Genomic DNA, 27,010 nt, shown 5'->3' with positions numbered 1-27,010 from the left:
GTCTCCCCCTGACCTAAACCTTGGCTTGGCCAGCGTTGCCTGCAGCCACCATCACCGTCTGGTGGCCGGGTAGGACACTATTTGCACACTGTTACCAGCTATCGACCCTCTCCCTGCCACCCGCCATGCAACCGTCCCGCCCTCGGCATCCATCCCCGCTCCTCCCGTAGCCGGGGTACTGGACGGCGGGGCGGGGTGGGGGAAGGGAGGACGGGGCTTACGTCACTCACCTAAGTTAAATTTACTCTATAGTGTTAAAGGTCAGCGTCACTACCAAGAACAGTGGATATTTCTGGGGCAAGGATAAGATACCTGTATGTCACGTGTTGGCGTGGGATTCTTAACTGTGGTAACGGGGCATACAAAAGTACTTTTACGTTCGCTTTCTCGTGACATCATGCTGTGTGAACATCGAGGAACTGTTTGATTACCACAGATTCTTTGCAGTTGCCGTGACATAACTGGTCAGAGAGTAGAATCGAAAATGTGGCTTGTACTGTCCTAGTTCTACAACAGCGCCTTTGTGCGCATCTCAAACACTGATTCTTGTGTTCCATCATGGTCACGGTGTATTATCACTGTAGGTGTATAGTCACTGTCACGCTACTGGGTTGCTCGAAGGCCTGGCCGGTGAACAAACTTGTTTAACTGGAGGCTAAAGTTTAACCACAAGTTAAAATCTGCTACTTGAAACTTGACCAACTTCCGTTTAGCCTACTGAAGTTTCTGGGTAAGTCGAGAATGGCGATTGAATTTAGCCGTGAAGTGCGAGCACATCAACGATGTTGTATTCATACACAGTTTGTACATGATTATGGCTATGATGTAATAGGTTACATCACTAGATTGTAACATTGCGTTGCGTTACTGCGGAACAGGAAATGCATTGAACTACTGTATCATCCATCAGTCGTGCCAAGAACAGGTTGGAATGTATGAAGTGATCTGATTAAACTGTGAAATAATTAATGAATGACCTACAACAGTGACTGTCATAAAACAGACGTGATCATAGCAGACTTGCAAAACAGTCTAGGTTGTTGTCCGAGAAACTGACTACACTCACGCCTGTATCAAAGTTCCTTGGTTGATGAATACGTCTGTGTCCAGCATAAACGCCACCACTCCACTCCAGCTTACACGACCACCAGTGGAGCCAGGCAACTCTACGGCGGATACAATAATCGGGGTTAACAAGAGAAAAATTCGAAAGTCGTCAGGCCCCGTTTAAGGGTTAACAAAAAAAACAAAACAAAAATCCAGGCTATTATTGTTGCCCCAAAATGGTTATGTGAATCTTTTCGTGGGGAATTCTTCTTGGGTATTTTTTATATTTATCAGCAACAATACTGGGTCAAATCTTGCTGCGCCATGGACTTTGTCACTTCATCAGCCTTCATTACTTTGATCCAGTAATTCCCATATATTATGTAGTAGGTGGGGGCGCTCACCATCCACTCACACGATGTAGTGATGTAGTGCTGCTTTGGGTGTCTGCCCTTTCTTCTCTTTCTTCCTTCTTTCCACTTCTGTCTTTCTTTCCTTCATTCTTTCTTCTTCCTTCTGTCTACGGGTGACTTACTCTCCCTATTCTGTCTTTCTTTCCTTCATTCTTTCCTCTTCCTTCTGACTATGGGTGACCCTACACTGAGTGACATGCCAAATGGTCTCCTGTACACCAGGAAACCATTTACTATGCTGGGTTGTAACCATATAACCAAATTATGGCGCCTGGTGGTTTAGTGGGTAATTATGGCGCTCCAGTCGGATAGAGCCTGTGCAGGTTTATATCCAAGGGATGGCTGGGGTTATTCCTCATGTAATGCCACTCAGGGACGAGTGAGGCTGGTCACTCTCATCTTAAGTGTCAGGACCAACTTGCCTAGCCCCGGGGTCCTACGCTTCTCTTGGGGCACCATAGGATTGGATGACTGGCGGATATATATATATATATATATATATATATATATATATATATATATATATATATATATATATATATATATATATATATAAGTGAGCATTGTTCACTTATTTACCCACTGTATAAAACAGAAGACAATTCCCAAAACATGGTGTAATGCAATAGTTATTTTACTCTACAAAAAAGGTGACTCAAAAGATCTTAGTAACTATCGACCCATTAGCTTATTATCAGTCATTTACAAACTCTTCACTAAAGTCCTTACGAACAGAATAACAACAATTTTGGAGGAAAACCAACCTCGTGAACAGGCAGGATTCCGAAGCGGGTATTCGACCACTGATCATCTACACACAATGAATCAGATAATTGAGAAAACTACAGAATATAATAAACCACTATGCATAGGTTTTGTTGATTACGAAAAGGCTTTGGATTCAGTGGAGCACATAGCGATTATAAATTCATTGCGAGAACAAGGAGTGAATGAGAACATTGTAAAACTGCTCGAAAACATATATCAAGAGGGAACTGCTACAGTTAAATTACATAAGGACTCGGAAAAAATTAAGATTGAGAAGGGCATGCGTCAGAGAGGTACAATTTCACCAAAATTATTTACAGCATGCCTAGAAAGTATTTTCAGAAAGCTAGACTGGGAAAACAAAGGAGTGAACATAAATGGAGGAAAGCTAAACCATTTAAGATTTGCAGATGACATTGTCCTAATCTCAGAAATAGCGGAGGCATTGCAAGAAATGTTAAATGACCTGAACAGAGAAAGTCTGAAAGTAGGACTGAAGATGAACCGGAGTAAAATTAATGTTTAATCCACAAACACTAAAGAGCGTCATCAGAATAAGTGGAGAAATTCTTGAAGAAGTTGAGGAGCACAACTATCTATCTATCTATCTATTGCCAGACGCCTCAATCCCGTTTGGGGTGGCCACAAACAAATCGCCTCCAAGTCGCCCTGTCTCCCGACATTTCACTGCCCTGCTCCCAACTCACACTTCCCTCTCTCATATACCTCTCCACCCCATCCCTCCATCTCATCCTCGGCCTCCCCCTCCCTCTTCCCCCCCTCTATCTCACTCACATACACTCTCTTCATCAGTCTTTCACCCTCCATCCTCTCCACATGGCCAAACCACCTCAGTGTGTTCCTCATAACGCTTCCTATCACATCCACATCCACACCACAACACTCCTTTATATCCTCATTCGTCAGCCTGTCTCTCCATGTGGCCCATGGCCCACCCTTTCACAAAATTTCACTGAAATTAAGTGAGAACTTTTGGGGATATCGTGTGGACAAACAGACAGACAAATATAGGTGAATAAGTTGGAGGTAACCAGTGAAATTGTCCGCTGTACATTCAAGGAGTTATGAAATGGACCAACAGCCACATGCAGATGGATAGATGAATGAGTGGATGACTTGATGGGTGGATAGATGGATGGGTGGATGGATGGATGGGTAGATGGATGACTTGTTGGGTGAATGGATGGATGGATGGATGGATGGATGGATGGATGGATGGTTGGATGGATGGATGGATGGATGGAAGGATGGATGGGTGGATGGATGGTTGGATGGATGGATGGATGGATGGTTGGATGGATGGGTGTATGACTGAATGAATGGATGGATGGATGGACGGATAGACATAAAAATTACATTATAGTAGTCAAGAACGAGATGACAGAATCTATAGTGTTCATTCGGAAATTCATCGTACCCCCCTCTTCTTCTTCTTTTTTAGTTCGTTAAAAGTGCGGGTCGTATTCTAAGTGACACAGGAAGCTTCGTAACATCTCTTCCTAAGCGATTTACTTTGCACAGTACACCTTCACATTTATATGGTTTTAATAGCGACACAGTTTGCATCAGTGACATAAAAGAGGATTTTGATGTGCAATGTATTGAATGAATCGCTGAAGAAAATTCCTGCGAAATCCCCACAGCCACTTGGAATGTTGAATATGTCTCCGGTATGTGATAAATCGTGTGGTGGTAGGCTACCAGGCCCACACACACCAGGTCAGACGAGGACAGGAAGGTGAGAGGGGTATTGACGCCACCTGTCTTGTAACCATCGCTCATCCCTCAGCAGAATACAGTACACCCTCTTCCTCAGCGCTTCCTAAGTCCACATCTCCATTTCTCATGTTCCATTAGTTTCCTTGTCTTCATTATCAAGTTCAGGTTCCACAGGTAGTATTGCAGACAACTTGGAAAACAAAGATGCCTCGCGATGTAGAGAATCTTCGTTTCCTTTCACTGCATCTAGTCTCCCATTCAAAGATGAGAAGGAACCTTGTGTACAGGCCTTGATGGGAGCAAGAATATTCATGACGTCACTGAATGTAAAGGATTAATAGGGTATTTTCGATCACGTGACTTGGTGACGTTTTTATGACGTCATGAATGTAAACAAATCCAGTCGCTCCAACACGTGAGACCTGAGAGCAGTACCCTACCGTGAGACCTGAGTGCAGTACAGTATCTGTTTTTTCTTTGGACAATGGAGTATTCCAAGTATTATTATTCACTTAGTTCAGAGGACAAAGCAACTTACGAAGAAAAATTAAAGTCTGCTTCTCTAAAACTGGATCCATATGCTCTGAATAATGCAAAAATACGCTCAGATGTGGAACAGTATCCACCAATAACGTACTCCAACCTCTGCAATTATCTGGTGGCTTCCCCCAACCCAGACTACAGCTTCCAAACTATGAAGTGCCAGAAAAGCCTGCAGGCCCACAAATATTTCACCAGTGGCTGGGTGAAAGACGTTGGTGTAGCAGAATCCAGACCAGGCCAACCTGTGATTGTCAGAGGCAGAGTAAGTACCACACCTCATTCTGTACATTCCACTCCAGTATCGATGATAGTTCTCTTTTACCTCTCTCTCTCTCTCTGTTACTGGTAGTAACATAAACATCTGGTGTTCATATTCTTGGGAGCCAGGATATGTTGGATTTACTTAAATGATGTAACCAGTAGAATAGTGCTTCAGTCATGAGGGCCCTACCTGTCCTTTATAAACACAGTATATGATAGGAGAGTGTCATCATAGTGAGAATGGTTAATGCCCACAACATAATTACTTCTTTTTTAATACATGATGATTATTTCAGGTTCTACATTCACAATCTGTTGGTGCTACAGCAATGCATTCATGGATTGTTGCTACACATGATGGTGTGGTAGTAACAGCACACTGTAACTGCAAAGCTGGTCAAGGTGAAGATTATTTTTGTTTAGATATTATTCAAACGGCCATACCACGTTGAGTACACCGCTTCCCATCCGATCAGCGAAGTTAAGCAATGTTGGGTCTGGTTAGTACTTGGGTGGGTGACCGCCTGGGAACACCAGATGCTGTTGGCATCCCTACGTGTCAAGTGGGGTTGGTGGAGGATTAGTGCCCCTCCCTGTAAAACAATTAACTCTAAGCCCTTGGCCACCCCGTTTGGGATACATGGCGTCTGGCAATGAATGAATGAAATGAAAAACACAAACAGTATTTTTATGTGGTTTCTATAGTTATTAGACAGTAGTTCAGTATTTGTTTTTCTATTCATGATTCTTATCTTACAGTAGTTGGCATTTCTGAACACAAGATCCAATTCTCCACAACAGTTACACATCCTTCCCCTCAACTATCACCTTTTTGGGTGCACCACCACCTGTCCCACCCCTCCATTCATTCAACAATATTTACAAATGCTTCTGTCACCCACCACAACAACTTTAGTTTCCTGCCAATAACCCGAACCCATGAATCGACAGTACCCATTCTACCCCATTTCAGCCAAATACTCATCCTACTGCACTCTTCCACCTTTTCTAATCTTTCTTACCTTTATTACTACCCATTCTACCTATTCTCCCACCACTACAAGCAGCCAACACCCTGCCACAGGTCTAAAAAATAAAAAATGCTTTTTCAAGCTCACCACTCCCACAACACACACACAATCCCCTGTAACCCCAACATAACCTTCTCTTCATCTGCCATTCTTTTCCTTTCCTGGTACACTTTTTTCTGCACTACACACCTATTCATTAATCCTACAGCACTTTCAACCCACCATAAATCCAGATCTTGAAATACCCGAACCCAAAATCACCACACCTAACACCAAGCCAGCCACCTCACTTTTCCAATTACCTTATCCACCCATTCATTTCTCCCTTTTATTCCCATTCATCACCTTTTAGCACATTTCCCTACCTCTACATGCACCCATTACTCCAGCTCACAGCCAGCCAAAAAATGCATTTCCAACTCACCACCCTACTTCCCAGCTCAATATCCACTACTTCCACAAGTTCTCTCCTCTAAACTTCCACCTTATTGACTAAACCTTTTACCCCACTACCCTCCTATCCACCCACATTAATTCATAGATGCTTCCACTTCTTCCAAACACAATTTTAGTTCTTGCAAATCCAAACCAAATTACCTTACACAGCATCCACCTGCCATCTCACTTTTTACACCTACCACCCACTTATTTCCTCTTTTTCATCCCTGTTATCACTTTTCACATGTCCACTCTACCCCAATACCCACCTCCTTTAACTTACAGGTGTCTGTACTTTCCCCCACCAACACTCCAGTTTAATAGGAAACCCGAACCCGAATATCCACACATAGCTCCCACTATTTCACTTATCCTACTGCATTCACCCATTCAGTTCCTCCTTTTACCCCCATTCATCATTTTTTAACACATTCCTCTCTCACTATAGGCACCCATTATTCCCACAAGCTTTCTCTCCAAAACTTCCACTTTATTGAGTGTACCTTCCACCATTCCACCCCAATCCACCTACTTCAGTCTACAGATGCCTTCGCTTCACCCCATCACAACTTTACTTTTCTTGATAGACCCAAACCTGGAGTTCTCACATGGCACCCATCCAACCACCTCACTTTCTCACCTGTCTTCTTACATCCACCTATTCATATCCTCTTTTTATCCCTATTTATCACTTTTTAACACAATTCCCTCTCACTAGATGCACCCATGTCATCAGCTCACAGTCAGCCAAAAGTGCATTTCTAACGTACCACCCCGACACTCCATTTCAATTCTCACTTCCCCCACAAGTTTTTTCTCCCAAATTCCCACCTTATTGATTACACATTATACCACACCACCTCATATAAGTCAGCAGGAGCACCTGAACCGGTACAAAAATCATTATAAATAAACATGCCCTACCATTTACACTCTGGGTAAAGCATTTGTATTCTTTCTTTACCTGAAGGTATACGTTGGTGCTACAGTGAACATAATTACATAATAATACTTGCAGTAATATCTTGTCCAAGTTCATGAAATAATAACCTTACATAAATGACACTATCTTGCACAGAGATAATAATACTGGACTGTATTATCAGGGCCTGTGGCAAAGCAGACAAGGAAAACTTTGACGTCCGTGTTACTTTCTTCACTGATGGATCATACTATGTATAAAGATTTAATTACCTGTTATAAAGTGCTTCCTGCAGACCTTCCAGATGTCAGGGTTTGAGGTCTTGGCACGAGCAATCCTTGCTAACCATAATTTTCTCCTTTCTGCAGTTAATTTCTTTCGTGCTTCTCCCCGACTTGGGATCTTCGGTATACCATAAAAGGAGAGACTGGGGTGTTTATTGGACTTATTTCCACAGCCGACAATGCAGCAAAAGTGTGGCATTGTTATTCGTTACGAGACAAGTACACACACCACGTATAAGTCTCCAGAATCTGAAAATATTCACCCCCGTACACTACAAAACCAAAACAAATACACAGGAGTCTGGCTGGTCTCACACTTACGCGCGCTAACCTGTTCGCAGAATTTCCTTGGAAAGCTGTATAAATTTCTCTAAATTTGATCATATTTCCTCAGATAGTAAACCGAACGTATAAAATTATTGAGCAGGCCAAAACTCTTAAACAAAGACATAATAACATCACTTTTACTTGCAGATATAAAATAAAATACAATGACCACACATTCATAAGCTTTGCAGTTAATACATGCTATACAAAATACTGCAAATCGTCCAATTCGATAACTGCCATAACTCACAATCAAATAAAAAATTCCAAATGCATAATAACCAAACTTATAAATCTTAATTGTAAATAATTTTGGTAAATTTTTACTTTAGCCCCACCCTGTCATATTTTCTCAGGAGTTTCAGAATGCAATGTTTTATAGTGTTTCTCATGTGAATCTGATAGTCATTTCTGTCGCAAATCACTCGTTTTGCGTAACCCCCCCCCCCTACTGTACCAAGGTTATTGGGGGAATACGACGAAAACGAGTAATTTTCACTGAAAATGACCACCAGAATCACATAACACTAAAACATTGCATTCTGAAACTCCTGAGAAAGAATAATGGGGGACCTGTGGGAAAGCGTGGTTTTGGGTGGGGGAAACACGGAAAATCGAGTGATTTCCGACTGGAACTGGTATCCAAATCAAACGAAAAACACTAAAATCCTTCGGAAAAACATAATTTTCAGCTTCTTGAGTCCGTGTTTCCTAATTGGGGGGCTTTGCCCCAGACCCCCCAGCCCTGGCCGTGTTTCCTAACTAGGGGGCTTCGTCCCCCAGACCCCCCATTACATTAACTTAACCTAACCTAACCTATCCTAGGGGAAAGCTTACCTAGAGATCAGAAACGGTGAATTTGCACTGCACCTTCCCCTTACTCTTCCTACTTTTTTTTTTTCCCACCGGGCACAGTACCACTGATGTCTGTCTTCCCGATATTTGCAGGGCAAATCACACTCTTTACACTGCACTGCACTTGGCAAAACCCCGTGTTTTCTTAGTAGTTCAATAGATGTTTCGTTATTACTGTAATAGTCCTTGATAATCTGCCAGTAGTCCGTCTTACACCCGATACAAGCTTTGAAATCGACAACACGTTCTTCAGCACCGGAGGCCATGACTGTGACTGACTTTCAAATCTCGGGCGTACTTGCGTCACCCACAAATACTTCAAGCTGATTGGCTGGTTTTACTTACGACCAGTGGCGTCACCAGGGGGGGCATAGCCCCCCCAAATCAAGGACTCAGCCCCCCCAAAATTGCAGCTCCCCAAAATATTAATAATAAAAAATCACCAGCTTACATAGTATGCTTGCAGCTCGGCATTGGCCCACCTAGCTTTCCCCCAACCCCCTACCGCCAATCCACTTTTATTCGGGCATCCATATTAGTTTAATACAATATTATTTATAGCTATATAATGTGATAAGTTATTCACAATTTACGTAAACCTATGACTCAAATCATAATAGTTATAATATATTAGTTTCCCATATCCATATACTTTTTCCAAGCTTGGTTTTCTTTGAAATATATTTATTGCACAAAGAATGCAAGATTGTATTAAAGTTATCAAGCTTATTATATATTTACAATATATAATATGGTATATATTAATCACGGAGCTTTAAAATTGGATTATGCAGTCTAAAATATCTGATCTATGCAATTTTTCACAAATTCGAATGTTCAGAGTATTGGAACTCGGAATGTTTGTTTACATTGAGAAGTGTCTGTGAACTGTGGCTAAATCCTGTGTTATTTTCGGCTTTATTTGAATGTATTGGTTTCAGTGGCTGTATAGACGTAACTACGTTCCGGTATATTGCTAGCCACCTCACTTTACCAGTTCATTTTTGTTTTTACAAGTATGAGATCTAGCCTATACTCTATACAGAGAGTCGGCAGTACTTGGTTGGTTCAGTCGACACTCGACTGTCAGAACTGAATGTCATTTCCCTTTTATAGGCTATTCTACAATAATACATTTGCGGATATCAGCCAGCAGCCACTCAAGTGATGAAAAGGTCATTAAAAATCCTCAGGGGCAGGGTGACATAAGGAAATTCTTTTGCACCCGCATCTCCAAAGATGACTCAGATGAGTGCCAAGAAAAAGTGGCTGTTATTGGGAATGAGGTGCCAGAAGCAACCCCAGATAACCCCAAAGCTGAACCCATTCAGACGTGTAAGTAGCCCTATATCAAACTTTTTCAGTAGTCATTTTATGAAGCTTAGGCCAGGATTTTTTTAATTGATTTATTTTTAAATTGGCTAGGCCTAGGCTATTTCTCAGTGTTGCAAATATATTGTCCTAAACGTACAGAGTGGGAAAGTGAATGGCTTTGTTTTCCTATCATAGTACCGGTAATGGAAGATAAATCTTGGCAATTATATCTGTATACATTGAGCTTCTTTGAATTATCAAATTTAATATGGTAAGTCTAAGAAACCGTTATGATACCACATAATACTAGCAGTTTATGAAAAACTTATCTGCAAAAAAGCTTTATACAGTTACCTTGTACGGTACACATTATATCATAAGGTTTACTGATACCTAGTATTAGGCCCATCAATATTCATGTGTCCTATAAGTTTCTTATTAATAGCCTGTGAGACCTTGTTTTACTTTTTCTTCATCTACAGGCCTCAAAAATTCCCCTAAAACTGCTCAATTTCCGAAAAATTTTCCGGGGGGGCTTACAGCGCCCCCCCTCTACGCCCCAGCTGCATAGGCTCGCTTCGCTGCCCCCCCCCTTCTACCTACACCAGGGCTACAGCCCCCCCAAAATCTGACCCCTGGTGACGCCACTGCTCATATACCTCTTTTTCACTCCACATGCTCCTCTCAGATAACATTTTTTCACTCTTTGCCACTCTTCCACTGCTCTCACCTTTGACCCGTGTCCTTTCACCAGGGATGAGACCAGCATGTTAACCCTGTGGAGGAGTCTGGTACTACCCAAGCTTGAATAAAAGTTCCGTAGCAAGAGGGGAAGATCCTGCCACGTCAAAGGATATTTCACAAACGTGTTAACCTGCACCGTACAAGCCTTCAAGCCGAAATCAGACGCCTTCCTGCGAAAGATGGGAGACACACCACCTCTTGCCGCATGCTGCGACAGGCTAGGGTATTTGCAAGAATATATTGATGCCACGGCACTGCGTAACTGAGGCTTAGTGGCTGAGATCTCCATAGGGTGTCATAAGGTAAGGCTAAGCTTCACTTCCATATGATAGAGTAGGGATCATTGTACTGTAATAAAGTTTCTCCCATTTTCTTCTATCTCTATCTGTTTATCTATCTACTTGTCTTTTTCTCTCTCTCTTTGTCTTTCTAAGCTCACTTCCCTATTCCTTTTGACCTTCTACTATCTCATATTCTCCATCAGCTCTGCCTACACAGTGTCAGTCATCAGTAAACTCCATGTAGGGTTATTGCCTTGGGTGTGCTGTGTGGCAAATCATCTGTGCTGCACCATCTATCTATCTGTCTATAGCCTGACGCCCTAATCCCGCAAAGGGTGGCCACAGACAAAACGCCTCCAAGTTGCTCTGTCACCCACCATTTTACTGCCCTCCCCTCAACTCACTCCCCCCTCCCTCGTATATCACTCAACTCCATCCCTCCACCTCATCCTTGGTCTCTGCACCATCCTGTCACATATAAACAGACTGTCAGGATTATAAAATGAAAGCAAAAAAACTTATATTTTTGGAGGGGTAAACAGCACCCTTAGAAACCAAACTGTTTGTGCAGGTACATGGCTGAAAATTCTGGTCAGTACCTGGTGTGACTAGTTTCGTTTTTGAAGGCTCCAACGTGCATGTGTCAGCCTTGGTCACCTGATGGTGGCTCTCCATGCTGCTCAATCTCTGGCAGCCTCCCTGTTCAGTCCCTTAACCCTGAGGTCACACTTAATGACCTTGTCCCAGGTCCTTTTTGCTGTACCCCTTTCAACCCCACCCCTAAAATTAACTCTTCTCACTTTCTGCACCCAGTTATCATCCCCCATCCTCTCCACATGCCCAAACCACCTCAATCTACCTCTCCTCATCACAACACCAATACACTCCAGTCCCATCCCACCTCTCAACTCTTCTGTCGTAAACCTAGCTCCCCCAGGCCTTGCACTCAGGGATGCACTGCACATCCACCTAATCATTGCCATTTCTGTACATTTAAGCCTTTGAATATCCTCTTCCTTTGCTGCACAAGTCTCACTACCATACAGCATTACACTCGTAGCACATGTTGCATACATGTTGACTGGGACAGGGAAGGTTTGGAGCCAGCAGATCCAGTGTCTGGCCCTTGGCCTTTGATTGATGCTGCTACTGTGAGTGAGGCAATAGGCAGGATGAAGGTGGGGAAGGCAGCAAGTGTGTCTGGGTTGACTGCCGAAATGTTGAAGGCCTCAGGAGATATAGGGGTGAGGTTAGTCACTGACCTGACAAATATGATTATTTATGAGTGAATGCCACTCAGGGATAAGTGAGGCTTGTCACTCTCATCTTAAATGTCGAGACCAACTGCCTAGCCCCGGGCTCCTACGCTCTGCATGGGGCAATGTGGGATTGGATGATGGATGGATGGTGTTGTCCCAGATGATTGGTTGAAGAGTGTAATTGTAAATGTGTATAAAGGGAAGGGTGATGCCCTGGAAATAGGAAATTATAGAGGTATAAAGCTTTTAGATCAGATAATGAAGGTAATGGAGAGAGTCTTAGAAGGTATGATTAGAGAGAGAGTGAATGTTGATGAGATGCATTTTGGATTTATGCCAGGTAGGGGGACCACTGATGCCATATTCATTGTTAACAGCTTCAGGAAAAATATATTGGTAAGAAAAGGGATCTGTATTTTGTTTTTGTTGAATTGGAAAAGGCCTTTGACAGAGTCCCTAGAGAGGTGGTGAAGTGGGCAATGAGAAGGCGTGACTAGGAGGAGTGGCTGGTTAGGGTGGTTATGCCTATGTATGTGGGTGCTCGCACCCAGGTAGCACCCAGGTAAGAGTGAATGGAGATTTGAGTGATGAGTTTTCCGTGAACGTTGGTGTGCATTAGGGGTCAGTTTTGAGTCCTATGTTGTTTATCATGGTACTTGAAGCCCTCTAACATGACTTCAAAAGCGGATTCCCGTGGGAGATGTTGCATGCTGATGATTTGGTGTTGATTGCAGAGAATGAAAGGGAAGCGGAGGAAAGATTTAGAAAGTGGAGGGATGGTATGGGGCACAAGGGCTTAAGGGTAACTGCAGATAAAACAAAAGTGATGATATCTAGGGTTGGTGGCGGTACTGTCAAAGATGAGGGAGAATGGCCATGTGCAGTTTGACACGAGGGCGTGGGAAGTAATTCCATCTTGTGCGGTGTTTGTGATAAATGGGGGTGCAAGAGATGTAGTGCTGTCAGAGGTATACTGTGTGATACTGCAGATTTTATGTGTACGGCGTGTCGGGGAGAGCAGATGGAGATTGTCAGGCGTGAAGGGATTGATCTTGCTGGTGAATCTCTTGAATGTGTGGAAGAGTTTTGTTATTTGGGAAACATGTTGTGTGCTGGAGGTGGGGCTGGAACTAGCTCTGTGGCTGGGGTGAGAAGTGGTTGGAAGAAGTTCAGGGAGCTCTTGCCTCTCATGACATTGAGAGGACTCTTCCTATGTGCTAAGAGGTCTTTGTATGCAGCATGTGTTAGGAGTGTCATGCTGTATGGTAGTGAGACATGAGCAGTAAAGGAGGAGGATATTCGCAGGCTTAGACGTACAGAAATGGCAGTGATTAGGTGGATGTGTAGTGCGTCCCTGTGTGCAAGGTCTGGGGGGGCTGGGTTTACGATGGAAGAGTTGAGAGGTAGGATGGGACTGGAATGTATTGGTGTTGTGATGAGCAGAGGTAAATTGAGATGGTTTGGGCATGTGGAGAGGATGGGGGATGATAATTGGGTGAGGATGGTGAGAAGTGTTAATATTGGGGGTGGGGTTATGAGGGGTAGACCGAGAAAGACATGGGACGAGGTCATTAAGTGTGACCTCAGGGTTAAGGGACTGAACAGGGAGGCTGCAATAGATCGTGCAGCATGGAGAGCCGCCATTAGGTGACCAAGGCGACTCATGCAAGCATGTTGGAGCCTTTAAAAATGAAACGATTATTATTGTTACTGTTATTATTACTATTATTATTATTTATTATTATTATTACTACAGACTTCGCAAATTCTTACTGCCATGTAATTAAACCTTACTGTTCCCAGGTTATATTGTTCTTGCTGCTAACCAGATACTTTTGTTAATCAAGGTTTGGAAAGAAAGGACTAATGTGTACTATTTTTTCAGGTGTGTTAATTGACCGAGCTGTGGAAACTGCCAACAGAGACGGAGAAAGGGGAGAAGAAAGCCACAACCAGCTGCCAAATTAATACCAACCAGCTGCCCAGTCACGGTAATACCAACCATCTGCCTCCACTCTCAGGTAAGCGTCCTATTGTGACTTTTTTGAATTTTGCCAAAGGGACCTGTAGTATGGGTCTTCTGCTCTTGTTATAATATACTTGCTACCACCAGACTCTTTCATTTATATTAGGAGACGGCCATCACTGTGAAGGAATCTATCTACTACCCAGTTTCCCACTATCTATCTGTCTAAACTGCCATCTGTCCTTATTCAGTGCTGAGTTGTAACAAAAGCTTAACACGGGAATAAAGCCAGTCATGGAGAGTTCGGTAAATAATGCAGAGCCGTCGGAATTTCTTGTTCTGCTGGGAATAAGGAAGTACTTGAGGGACTATAACCAAGGAATTGAGCCAGACAGATGATGTAAAATGGATTTGTTCATCTTAGGTCTTGTGTACTAGTAGTAGTTCAACCCCAGGCACAGCAGAACATTATCCCAGTGGACTGCAGGCTGAGTTACCCTTCTGTAGTCCATAATTCTCCTCTTGCGGGATAGGTGTGGCATTGAGAAGTGTAAATGTCAGGCAGCCCTCCCCCCCCATCCAGCACCAATACACTAGGGGTTAATTAAGATCCATATTGAACTCCTCCACAGACAAACGGATTAAATTTGAACACACTTGAGATTATCTCCTAAAACCCTGCCTTATTTTCAGGGTCCGTCTGTGTTACTCAGGCTGCTGTTCCTGCAATTGCTGAGTTGGTGCTGCCGTGCTGGCGTTGATCCTGGTGGTGCTGCCTGCTGGAGCCGGCGGTGCTGGCTCAATTTTTCTCATCATGCAGTGTCTATACCCAAGGGTGGTTGGAGTTTATCGTTAACGTAATGCCACTCAGGGATGAGTGTGGTTGGTCACTCTCATCTTGAATGTTGGGACCAACTTGCCCAGCCCTGGGCTCCTTCGCTGCTCATAGAGTGATACAAGATTGTGTGGTGAATGTTGAAAAATACGGTACTCAGTGGCCTCAAAACTCTTGAAATACCTGTGATAGATATAGAGGTTCCCAGTGCCGTTGATCCTGAAAACCTTTCTACATCTCAGTTCCTTCTACTACAACTACAGCTACAACCACCTGTCTGAAATGTGAGTTAGAAAATTTTTGGATGGTCCACCTTGACTTGGCAGAGAGTTTTGTCCTTGGCAGCCTAATTTCATCGGCCAGAAGCAGAGTAAGACAAGGCTAGCAATACTGTGGCTCTGCATCCTTTCCAGATCACTTTTAAGCCAAGTTGAGATGGACAGAGTATAACAGTTGCTCCCTTACTTATGATATTTTAATAGAGAACTCCCGACCTCATCGTTGGGTGGGAAGAGGAGTCAGGAATGATGATGATAATGCCTAATGATGATTTTAATTATGATCAGTGGCAGTGCTGGGCTACATAACTAGATCATTCCACCACTAGGGTATACAAGACCAGTTAACTTTGTCTAGGTACTGATTTTACTTGCCTATTGATGACGACGACGATGATTGATGATAGAATAGTTAATGCTAGGCTCCATAACTAGATCATTCCACCACTAGGGTATCGGTATAGAAGGCCAGTTAACTTAGTCTAGGTGCTGATTTTACTGGCCAATCAACGACGACAATGATTGATGATAAGCTAGGATGATGCAGTGCCAGGAGTCAATCCCTGGCACTATCAGGCTGGCAACCACACAGCCGAATGAAATCTCAAGCCGGTAAGTGTTTAATCTCAACAGCAATTCTTCCTAGCTCTTGTTCGTAAGTGGGAGAACAACTGTCTTTATTCCAGCTAACACCAGATGGTTTTATTCAACTGAGAGCGATGCATTGGGGGTCTAAGGATAATAATGAGCTTTATTTTTTAACTTATTTTCATCTTAAATGTCAGGACCAACTTGCCCAGCCCCTGGTTCCTGCGCTCCTCTGTGGGGCGACGCGACGTGGGATTGGATGATGGCTGATTGAATGGATTTTTAACTTATTTATGTTCGTCTATGCTCAATTATCATACTTCTGGCACCGTAACGTGGCCTGGGATTTGTCCATTCACCTGCTTTTCTCATATATCTCTGTGGTAGAATAACACAGTACTACATGTCTACATCCATCCCACTGCACTTCTTCATGACTAGCATTCTGCTTGATAAACTATTGCTAAGATGCTTATTTTATGCCTGGGTAGAGTAACAAGAGTACAGTAAGTAAATTCCCCAGGTTTACCAGTAGCAGATAGTTTTGAAACCTCTCCCCTACACTTCATGATTAGCATGTCTCCTTGCTAAGGTGTTGCCTCAGCTCAGCAATATTTCAAGCTGATAGATAAAGTACACAGATAGGTAAACATTACACAGATACACATAGATAGTAGATATATTGCAGTAAGTTTTAGCTGGGTAGATACCCGGTATACTGCAAGAATTTTGTGATGGAAAGGTTCCTCATGTTATTTTTGATGCCTTTGCTAATAGTGTTTCTCTCAGTTGAACAGTGTCTGGTGTTAGTTCAGTCAAAGTGGCTTGTCTTCTTTGTGGCTGGGGTGATTTCCTAACGTGATTTCTTAGCAAGCCTCCTGAGCCACCTAGAAGACACCCAATTGAATTACACATATGATTATTGCTTGATTATTATGTTGATGTTTGTATTGTAATTGATGCACAGTGGACAGATTTTTTTATAGCCTGCGGTTTGGCCAGTTGTTTGATACTTGTGTATATTGTCGCTATGTTGTCCGTTTAAATCACCCACACGAATCGACCCTGCACTTCTGGCGTGACTCATTGTTTACGAACCTTGTGTGGAAGTTGGAACGCTGAGTACCGGTATGCTTTTAAAAAAAATTAGCGCCAAGTCAGACTGAGGAGATTAAAGTTTTGCGCCGGCAGTAAATGAACAAAAAGTCTGCATCGTAAAGATAAACTTTAAAAGTTGTGCGCCGAATTAGTTGCCATAATACTGTCGTATAGCGTGGCGCCAAGTCCCTTTGCTACTAGTGGGGTTTTGGGGGATTGGGGATGCCTGAGGGGTTGGGTCAATACTTTTACAGCACACACAACCCACCATTGTGTGCCATGACATATATTCGTTTTGATGTGGGTAATGGGGGCTGTCGGACAGTGAGGAGTCCATCATTGCATATGTTGGAAGGATAAGTGGCACACAGGTGGATGATTATATAGGTAAACATGCGCTCAGGCCTTGCTTGCAATAACCACATTGTGGCCGTGCAGTAAGGGGGCGGAATGCTCTATGAGGGGGTTGTGTTTGATGGCCAGTTTTTTTGTTTATTTTTTACGGCCTAGGCAATGCCTCAAGGATTGGGCATACGTTCTTAAGTGGATATTGCAAGCCAGACGTTGCACACTTTGTTCACATCTATCAGGTGCTGGACCTCACATTCACAGCCACCCAGTCATTCACCCATTTTTTGTTTCCCCATTTTGTGAAGAGACCTGGGACTAGCTACTGACTAATTTAATACCGGATATTGCCACATCCAGCTGGAGCGCTGTAACTCTTTACACCACCATGTGACTGTTTAGTTGTATATTACCACCAAGTGTAGTAACTTATATCCTGGGTAGCCAGAAGCCACTTGGCTTGTCACTCATGATAGTCACGAGATGTCCACTTTGATTAGTAATCGTATCAAACAACCAGTTTCTTTACCTGCTACCGTCAGCTCTGAAAGAAGACATCTTCGCCAGATTCGAGTAAAGCGACTAAGGTTATAGACAACTGGCCAGCCGTACACAACCATTGGCTATGAAATGTTTTGCATAAATCCTGTCCTGAGCATGAGCAAAGTATGTAGACACTTCTCTGCCAGCTGTAGGAATGGAAGGTGTTGTTTGAAATATTTTATGTGGTGAGGACTGCACATCAACGTTACTATTCTTTCCTAGTCCACCATTCTGTATGGGGATAGTAAAGGAACTGAAGGCTGTTATTTTAATCTGACATTCATTGCCATATGAAGGTGTCTGTTCCAGGCATCAGGAAAACAGGCAACAGAAGGAATGTTACCCCTCTAGTCATATGGGGAAGAGTGGTAAATATGAAATACAAGTTAGTGCTGGCAGAGCATTGTTGGCATACTTTTGCACATGCCTGTACATCACAAACAGATGCAGTTAAGTCCTGGTTATGTGCCACAGATGCTAAAAAATACAGGGTGGTTCATATATAACATGTCTGATCCCATGTGTTTTGTTGTTGCTTTTTGAACCATACCTTACCCCATCCTTAGGTGGGAAGAAGAGGCTGGGATGATGATGATGATGACGATTGCAGTGATGATTGGAATAATAATGAATGATGATTATTATATTGATTATTTGATGATTGATATGGTGGAGGCTCAGTCAGCTTTACCATCACTACCCTGCATCATTTTCTGTTTCCCATAACCCTTTCTTACTTGATAGTGATTGCTTGTTTTTGCATCCATTGGTTGCATTTTTTTATCAGGTAATTTAATATCTCCTCTTGCATTTTCTTCAGTAATTGCTTAAAGTTCACTCATTTTGGTAAGAAGAGATTTTTACCCTCCACTGACTTTTATCTATTGCCAGACATCTCAATCGCATAAGGGGAAGCCACAAACAAATTAACTCCATGTCATTCTGTTATCTGCTATTTGACTGCCCTCTCTCCAACTCACACCTCCCTCCCTTGTATCTCTCCACTCCAGTCTTCCGTCTCTGCCATGGTCTCTCCTCCTCTTCACATCATACACATACCTTCTAGTCATTCTCTCATTCCCCATCCTCTACATGGCCAAACTATCTCATAAGTATTTCTCCTAATAGCACCACAGCACTTTTCCACTTGCTCATTTGTATATCTGTCTGTCCATAAAACTCCACACATTCCTCAGGTCATTTTCACTGCTGTCACTCTTGTGCCCTTCCAACAGGATCTAAGCCTCATTTCTCAACGTCTTATCACAGCTTTCAGTGATCCAGCAACCTTTCTACCCTGCTGTACCCATTCAAGCACATCCTTCCATCCTCACTCATCACTCTAAAGTACTTGGATGCACCTTCATTATCTATTTCCTCACCATCCAGTCTCACTCTGTATGCTGTGATTTCCCTCAAGACCATAACTTTACCCATACGTATATTCTCTTTAGGATTCTGTTTCTTACATCCTCAGACTCATGCACCAAGCCTTGCAGTTCACATTCATCACAATACAGTATCATCAGCAAGCAACAGCTCAGGAAGTTTCCACATCTTACCCTCCCTCACTAGATACCAATATATTCACATTCCTTCCTATTACCTCTCTTATAGCTTCATCCATATACAAATTGAACAGCCACTGAGACATGACATGCAGAAACACGACACACACAGACATGACACACAAAAGCATGGCACAAGGTATGACACAAACATGACACAGAGACAAGATTTTTGTCCTTATGCAGATTTATTTCCCTCACGTCACTGGCAGAATAAGATAGCACTGTGGCCCAACATCCTTTCCATAGCACTTCTTCATGACTAGCACCGTATTAGTCATGTTTCAACTAGCATTTACAAAGGAATGATGGTAATTTAATACCCAGTTAAACGGAGCATACTTAAGTTGTCAAAATACGTGCTTCCCCCATACCCGCAGACTGAGCCGACAACACCAGATATATATGGGCAGCCCTGTATTTTGGTTTATTAAATTGTGGGCTGCTGTTGCTGTGGTCCTGTATTCCTGGCTAAGTAGGACAGTGGCAGGTGTTTGGATATGCCTGTGTAGTAGTGCTGTAATCAAACCACTTCTCTGAACCAACATAGCATCAATTTCAGCATTTTTGCCAGTACAGTATTTGCTGCCTAAGTAAAACAGTGTCAGTTAGTTGTAGCTTATCTGTGTGTGCTGATCATCTACCTTCTGGAATGAGATGTGGCTAAATGAGCTCTGAAACTTTGCTAAGGATATATGCGTGTCATTTTCCAGAGTAAACTCCTGAAAGATGCACACACACGTTTGAAGAATATTAGAGGATAATCTTGGTTGTAAGAATTTTGGAGCTCCTATTGCCTCTTTTCTTTGATTAAATTCGAGTATTTAAGTTCTCCAGCATTGACTCTGATTCTTAGTAATTAAAATGAGCCAGGGACCACCACAAGAGCAGGTATTATCAGCCCAAAAGATCGTAAATAACTGTGGCAAATAAAAGGACTCTGCCAAAAAGCCATAATGCTTGTTTACCCAGCAATAAAAATGGGTGTTTTGTATATATTATCCCTCCTGAACTGTTGATGTTGGCTGTTGTATTTGTACGCCAATTGTTATGCCCATTTTCTTGTTATATTTGCATTATTATTGTTATTATTACCATGTCGTTGTGATGTACTGCACAGTCAGGCACAGGAAGAAATATGCTGAAAAAAATATGTACTCTTGTCCTTCTTTGGTTGATTGTAATTGGCAACAGGTCAACTTGAATTTATTTTTCTCAATCTCTATTTCCCTCTGCCTGTGACCTCCAGTCTTGTAAATGCAATGTGTGCAGGAATTTCAGATGTAAGATATCTTGCATTTGGCTGTCTTTTGTGTATTATTTCTTGCACTCTTCAGTTTCTGCTTCTCTGCATTAAAAAGAAAAATGTATTGTCCTAAATAGCACTGAGATTTTAAAACTAACAAGCATCCTTAGTTAACGACCATTTATGTCAAAGGTTGATGAGCAACTTGAGTCGTTTCCCTTCATTTATATCCAAGAATAACAATCATTCTGAGTTTATTCCCCTCATTAAACACAGCAGTTGATTCCCTTCATTTAGGTGAGAGATTAACGAGATTTTTCCCTGCATATATACGAACATTTATCGTTAATACGGTTTATGTTTTTTATATTTTTTTTCCTGTGGCTGACCATGTTTTATATATTGATGTGGGTGTGTTTTTTTGGTGTCTTTATTTCTGTTGATTTATTCTATAGTCAGTTTGCTTCACCTGACAGAGATAACCGTTAGCTTTATGGCCAAGTGTAGTCAGACTGGAGAGTTAATTTGACTAGTAACCAAGGACACTCATCCATACCCCATCACTAAAGCATACTGAATTTTATACATTAATTTATTACTGAAGTGATAAAAGTTGCCTTGTTTTGTCAGATGGAAATAAACTGACTATAGTTATATGTTGAATTGGAATATGTTACACTCTTATCGGTATGGTGGAAAACGTGCCACGAGTTTGAAATTTTATAACTATGTGGATTAGGGCGTCAGGCTATAGATAGATTGATAGATAGGTAGGGAGAGATCCTAGGGTGCCCATAGACTAAATTATTTTGATATATCTCTTCCTATCACACAGTCATTGGCCATATTTTCCTAAGCATGAGCAAGAACCAATTTGCCTGTCAGGTCTCTATCGTCTTTCAACCCAGGGCATCTCAGAAATCAGCAGTATTATGTGTTGAGCAGATAATTTTGTGCAGTATGCCTAGCCTGGCTTCCTACGCTCCTTATGGGGTGACATAGGATTGGATGATGGCAGACGATGTTGTATAAAGTTGCAAGGTCTCCAGTATCACAGCCAATGGTTGATACGTTTTTAGAATTGCTGTCGTTATGCTGATTCTTAGGCTATGCTGTTGATATTTCTCCTTCATTGTTGCGTTTTCTTGGTCTGTGTATCGTTTGGGTGTTTGTGATGGTGTTGATGTCTGTTGGGTTGAGTTGTCGTGGTTTATGATCAGAGAGAGCAAGGATGTGTGATGTCCCCATGGTTTTGTGTGTGTGTGTGTGTGTGTGTGTGTGTGTGTGTGTGTGTGTGTGTGTGTGTAAGATACTAGGATTTGAATGGTAAGTGAATGAGTGTAGGAGCCATTTCATTGGGCTTGCAGTTAGTTTCACTCTCTCTTGGGTTTCCTCTTTGCTTTATGGGTCCTATGCATTTTATCCATGTGTAAAAAAAATAAATAAACAGGTTAGGAGTGACTGCTTGAAAAAGAAAAAGAAAATGGTTACGATGATTGAAAAATAATTGGTTACGAAGATGATGATGATGATGATGATGATTAGCCCACTTCACTAGGCATGGTACTGATAGTTGGCGCCCTTAATGGTTGTCAATTCTTTGTTCTTTGCTCTCACCTCAAATATTTCTGTCATGAGAGATAGAGAGACCCTGTTGTTGTAGTGCTAAAATCATTACATGCCTCTGACCCTCCTATCACCTGTATTGGCTGTCATAACCTTCCCTTCCAGCAAATTAATTCTCATGATAAATTGAATTCCTTTGTCAGTGGATGATAAACCTATTATATCCAAATTATGCTGTTTTGAAGAATATTTGCTCTGTATTAGTAAATCTTGGCTTGTAATCCCACTTGACTGACTACAGAAACCCTGGCAGCCCCAAAGGTATATGTTGAAGGATTGTCGTTGTGGTAGTGTCGTGTGGTGTGTGGCAGGAGGCCTACACTGTGGTACATGTGGTGAGTGTTTGTAGTAGTGTGTTGTGGTGAGGGGGGGGAGGCCTTACACTGTGGTAAATGTGAGTGTGGTGTGGTGTGGCGGGAAGCATTACACTGTGGGCATAGTGCATTGTGTGTGAGTTGTGTATTGTGTTGGCATTGAAGTAGAGAAAGATGATGATTGTGTTGAAGTCTGGGTATACTCATTTCACTCTAACTTGGCACAAATTTTTATGTTTTTGTAGTTTTTTTTTAACGTGTCCCACTGGCAGAAACCAAACATTAGGTCTGCATTCACTCCATAGCTTTTCATTGTGACAGGCATCATATTTTAATGCCTGTTGACTGTATTCTTACAACTCAGCATTCATGAGAGAGCATAAGCCATTTTTAGACCAAGTTAGAGTTGTGTTTCTCTGGGTATGGTTGAGTCTGAAGGGTGGGTGTCTGGTGATGGTTTTTGAAGGTTTCTGTTGTATATCTAGGTAGTAGCTATGTACCGTCTGAAATAGTAGAAATAAAGTTTAAAAAGAAAGAAAGAAAAAAAAGTGGATGACGGCCACAGCCACTTGGCGGTCTGCACTTGGGCTACTGGACTGCACTTAGGCCACCGGTATTGCAGATGGTCGGAGCCAGTGACCTGTACTGTGAAATTCCATATGCTTTTCACAACACAGTTCCTTTGGAATGGGGGCCGTTTTAAGGGGGTAGGAAAAAATGTGTATCCTTGTGAATTTTAGTGTTGGGTATAGGATGAGAATATCTATCTATCTGTCTGCCTACTGCCAGCTACCATAATCCCGTAAGGGGGGGGCCATTTGACTTTTATTTATGGGGAGGGGCACTAACCCTTCACCAACCCACTTGTTGACACTTAGGGAGCACATATGGTTTGATTATATGGTTATCACCCAGCATTGTAAACAGTTTCTTGGCTTATAGATTTTTTTAAAGTACTTTTTGTAATGCAAGTTTTTATTACATGCCTTCCATAGAATTTCTTCATAACCAGCATCGTATTTTAGTGTTTATATACTATGCTTACAACCCAGCATCCATGAGAGAGGCGATACGTTTGTGGCCATCCTGCACGGGATTAAGGCGTCTGGCAATAGATCGATAGATAGATCCATGAGAGAGAGCACAAGGCATTTTTAGACCAAGTTAGAGTAAAGAGAGGGTGAGAGAGAGTAGTTGTATTCGTGTTTCCCTGGGTAGGGTTGTTTGTGAAGGGTGGGTGTCTGGTGATGGTTTTTGAAGGGTCCTGTTTGGCTGCAGATTTGTGGATGTCTGTAGTGGCCTTGTGTGTATAGGTAGCTAGGTACAGTGGGAAATAATAAAAATAAAGTACTGTATATATATATATTTATTTATAAAAAAAAGCTGTGTACACTCTGAAATAATAAAGTACTGGAAAAAAAAAAATAAGAGGTTGACGGCCACAGCCATTGGTGGACTGCGACAAGTGCAGGTGGTCGGAGCCGATGACCTGTACTGTGAAATTCCATGTATTTTCACAGCACAGTTCCTTCTGAATGGGGGCTGTTTTAGGGGCGAGAAAAAAAATATTGACTATATCTTGTGAAATTTAGTGCTGGCGTGCAGTGTTATAGGCTTTGAATGGCTGTAGTGGCTAGGTAGGCAGTATGTACAGGATAAATTATTAACAGAAAAAAAAGGAAATAAGAAAAAAAAGGAGGAAAAATAAAAATGGCTGCACATTTTATTTGGATTTAGGTAACTTTCTAATTTGGGTCAGGGGTCAAGTAATAGGTCTAGTACAACTTCCTTGGTGGTTTGAATGGCCGTAATGCTTTTATGTTCCTCTGACAAAGTGGGGCCAGACTGGAGGGTCAGTTGAACTAGTAATCAAGGAGACTCATTCCTGTCTCAGTACTAAAAATTTCACTGTTTCATGGGATTAGTTATTATGAAGAGGTACATAGTGAGGTTGGGGGGAGGAGGCAGCCTTATAACTCTGTGTGGAGGTCTTGTTGGGTTGTGGTGGTGGTTTATGTGTTCGTGTTTTTCTGCATTGAGAGTCCCCTTGTTGTCCTGTGTCTGTGTGTTTAGCCACGAGGGATTTTTGGCACTGAGAACACCAACTGGTATTGTAGTGGTGTTGGTCTGGAATAGGAAAGTCCTGGGGTTGATAATTTTGAAGCACTTATATAGGGAGAAATATGTGAGGTAGTCAGGATTCCAGGGGCTTAAATGGTCAGTGAGTGAGCATCTAGCCCTTTTCACTGGACACGGCCTGGTTACATCAGTGCCACCACCTGGAGGTGTCTGCCCTGCACCGCAATTTTATAACAATTGGGTGCGTAAGGTGAGAAGTGTGAATTTCGGGGGTAGGGTTGTGAGGCAGACTGGAAAAAAAAATACGAGACAAGGTCATAGGGTGGCTGCCAGAGATTGAGCAGCATAGACAGCCACCATTAGGTGACTATGGCCAATGAATGCATGTTGGAGCCTTCATGAATGGTACGATACAAATGATATAAAAATACTGAACTGTTTCTACAGGCCCATCATGTACACCTCAGTATACATATGCATAGCTTTGAAATACTGTATATATAAACACATCATCTGAGATCTAGTGACACATCTTCCACACAGTTAAAAACAGACTGTGTGTAAATTGTGAGTTTTGTTTGTGTATAATGCCAGCAGTAAGTAATTCCTCATTTAATAATTGATATATATTCCCGTAAATTGCTGATTGCGTGAAGTTAGGGTCGGGTCCCAGCAAGAGGGACTTTTTCTCCAGCATTTAAGGATCATATGCAAGACAGAACTAACTAGCAAGATTTATTTGTGTTAAATTTAAAAAAATTATATTTTTAGATGAATTAACATTGATCTTTCACAGCACACCTTTGAGATTAATTAAGAAGTTTGTGAAAAGTGTATTTTTGAGTGACATTAAGAGAGAGACTGTGCTTAGTGAAAGTATCTTAAATGAGGAATTACTGATAGGGGTTTGCCATTAAATTATTATATTTATTATTATTATTATTATTATTTGACCCACAAGCAGTTTTTGAAGCATAAACTAATGATACCCCTTGCTGGCATTAATATTACAAAGGAAAACAAAGTTGAGTGTTTATTCTCTGTGTGTTTTAGTACTTCATATAGTTAAGTATTGTATTAGGCTTCCTCTTCTCCTTCTCGTTGTTCTTCCCTTCCTTCCTCTTCCTCCCCGTATTGTATTAGGCTTCCTCTTCTCCTCCTCCTTGTTCTTTTCCTCTTCTTCCTGCCTCTTCCCCTCCTCATTCTTCTCCTTCCTTTTCTTCCTTCCTCCTCCTCCTCATTCTTTTCTTCCTTCCTTCCTTCCTCCTCCTCCTCCTCCTCCTCATTCTTTTCTTCCTTCCTCCTCCTCCCCTTTTTGTATTAGGCTTCCTCTCCTCCTCTTCCCCCTCTTATTGTATTAGGCCTCCTCTTCTCCTCGTTCTTCTCTCCCTTTTCTTCTTTCCTCTTCCTCCCCTCTTTCTTCCTCTTCCTAACCTTACCACCCTGCAACCCACCCCACCACCCCCACCCTTGCTATGCCCTACCAGGTGTCCCTTGCTATGCCCTACCAGGTGTACCTTCCTATTCCTGTCATCCTTGTCCTGTCCTTCCATCCCTGTTCTGTCAACCATGTCCTGTCCTTCCACCCCTGTCCTGCCATCAACCATCACTTACCTGCCCTGCATCCTTGCACTTTCCTTCCCTCCCCTACACCCATGCAATACACTGTACAGCCATGCCCTCCCCTACACCCTTGCAATATGCAGCCATGCCCTCCCCTACACCCTTGCAATATGCAGCCATGCCCTCCCCTACACCCTTGCTATTCCCTCCCCTGCCTTGCCTTGCCTTGCCACCCCTGTCCTGCCCTACACCCATGCACTGTCATCTGCACTCTTGGTGTGCCCTGCCCTTCCATATCTGCTATTTTTTCCTGTGTGTGTCCTGCCCTTCCATCTCTTGCCTTGCTATGACCTGCCTTGTCATTTGTGCTATGTCCTGCCCTGTTGTGTCTTTCCATCATCTATGCTCTGTCCTGCTTTGCCCTGCCCAGTATTCTGTGCTATGTCCTTCCATCATCTGTGTCATGTCCTGCTGTTCTTGCCCTGTCATCTGTGCTGTGTCCTTCCCTGTCTTCTGTGCTATGTCCTGCTGTCCTTCCTATGTCCTGCTCCATGTGTCTTGTTTTGTTTGTTTTTAATATGTTTCTTTTATTTTTTAATGTCTTTGTATATTGTCCTTTTAAGTTCCTAATTTTTTCAAAGTGCAAAATTTTGAATATGTTATAAGTTACTTATATATGTATAGTACTTTGAAAAATATCAGAAAAAGAATACCAGTAGACATGACTAGTA

At 42.3% G+C, this 27,010-nt stretch overlaps 1 non-coding gene across 1 annotated transcript; it reads left to right on the top strand.

The window, feature by feature from the left end:
- The first annotated feature begins 5,202 nt into the window (after positions 1 to 5,202).
- Positions 5,203 to 5,321, top strand: LOC145400564 (5S ribosomal RNA). The gene has a single exon (XR_013897449.1). It is a non-coding gene; the product is annotated as a 5S ribosomal RNA (ribosomal RNA).
- Positions 5,322 to 27,010: the final 21,689 nt, after the last annotated feature.

This window comes from Coenobita brevimanus, chromosome 52 (assembly GCF_032717465.1).
Source record: "Coenobita brevimanus isolate Jiangsu-jjx chromosome 52, ASM3271746v2, whole genome shotgun sequence".
Lineage (NCBI taxonomy): Eukaryota > Metazoa > Arthropoda > Malacostraca > Decapoda > Coenobitidae > Coenobita > Coenobita brevimanus.
Note: the sequence above shows the minus strand (reverse complement) of the source record. Positions and strands in the feature narration are given on the sequence as shown.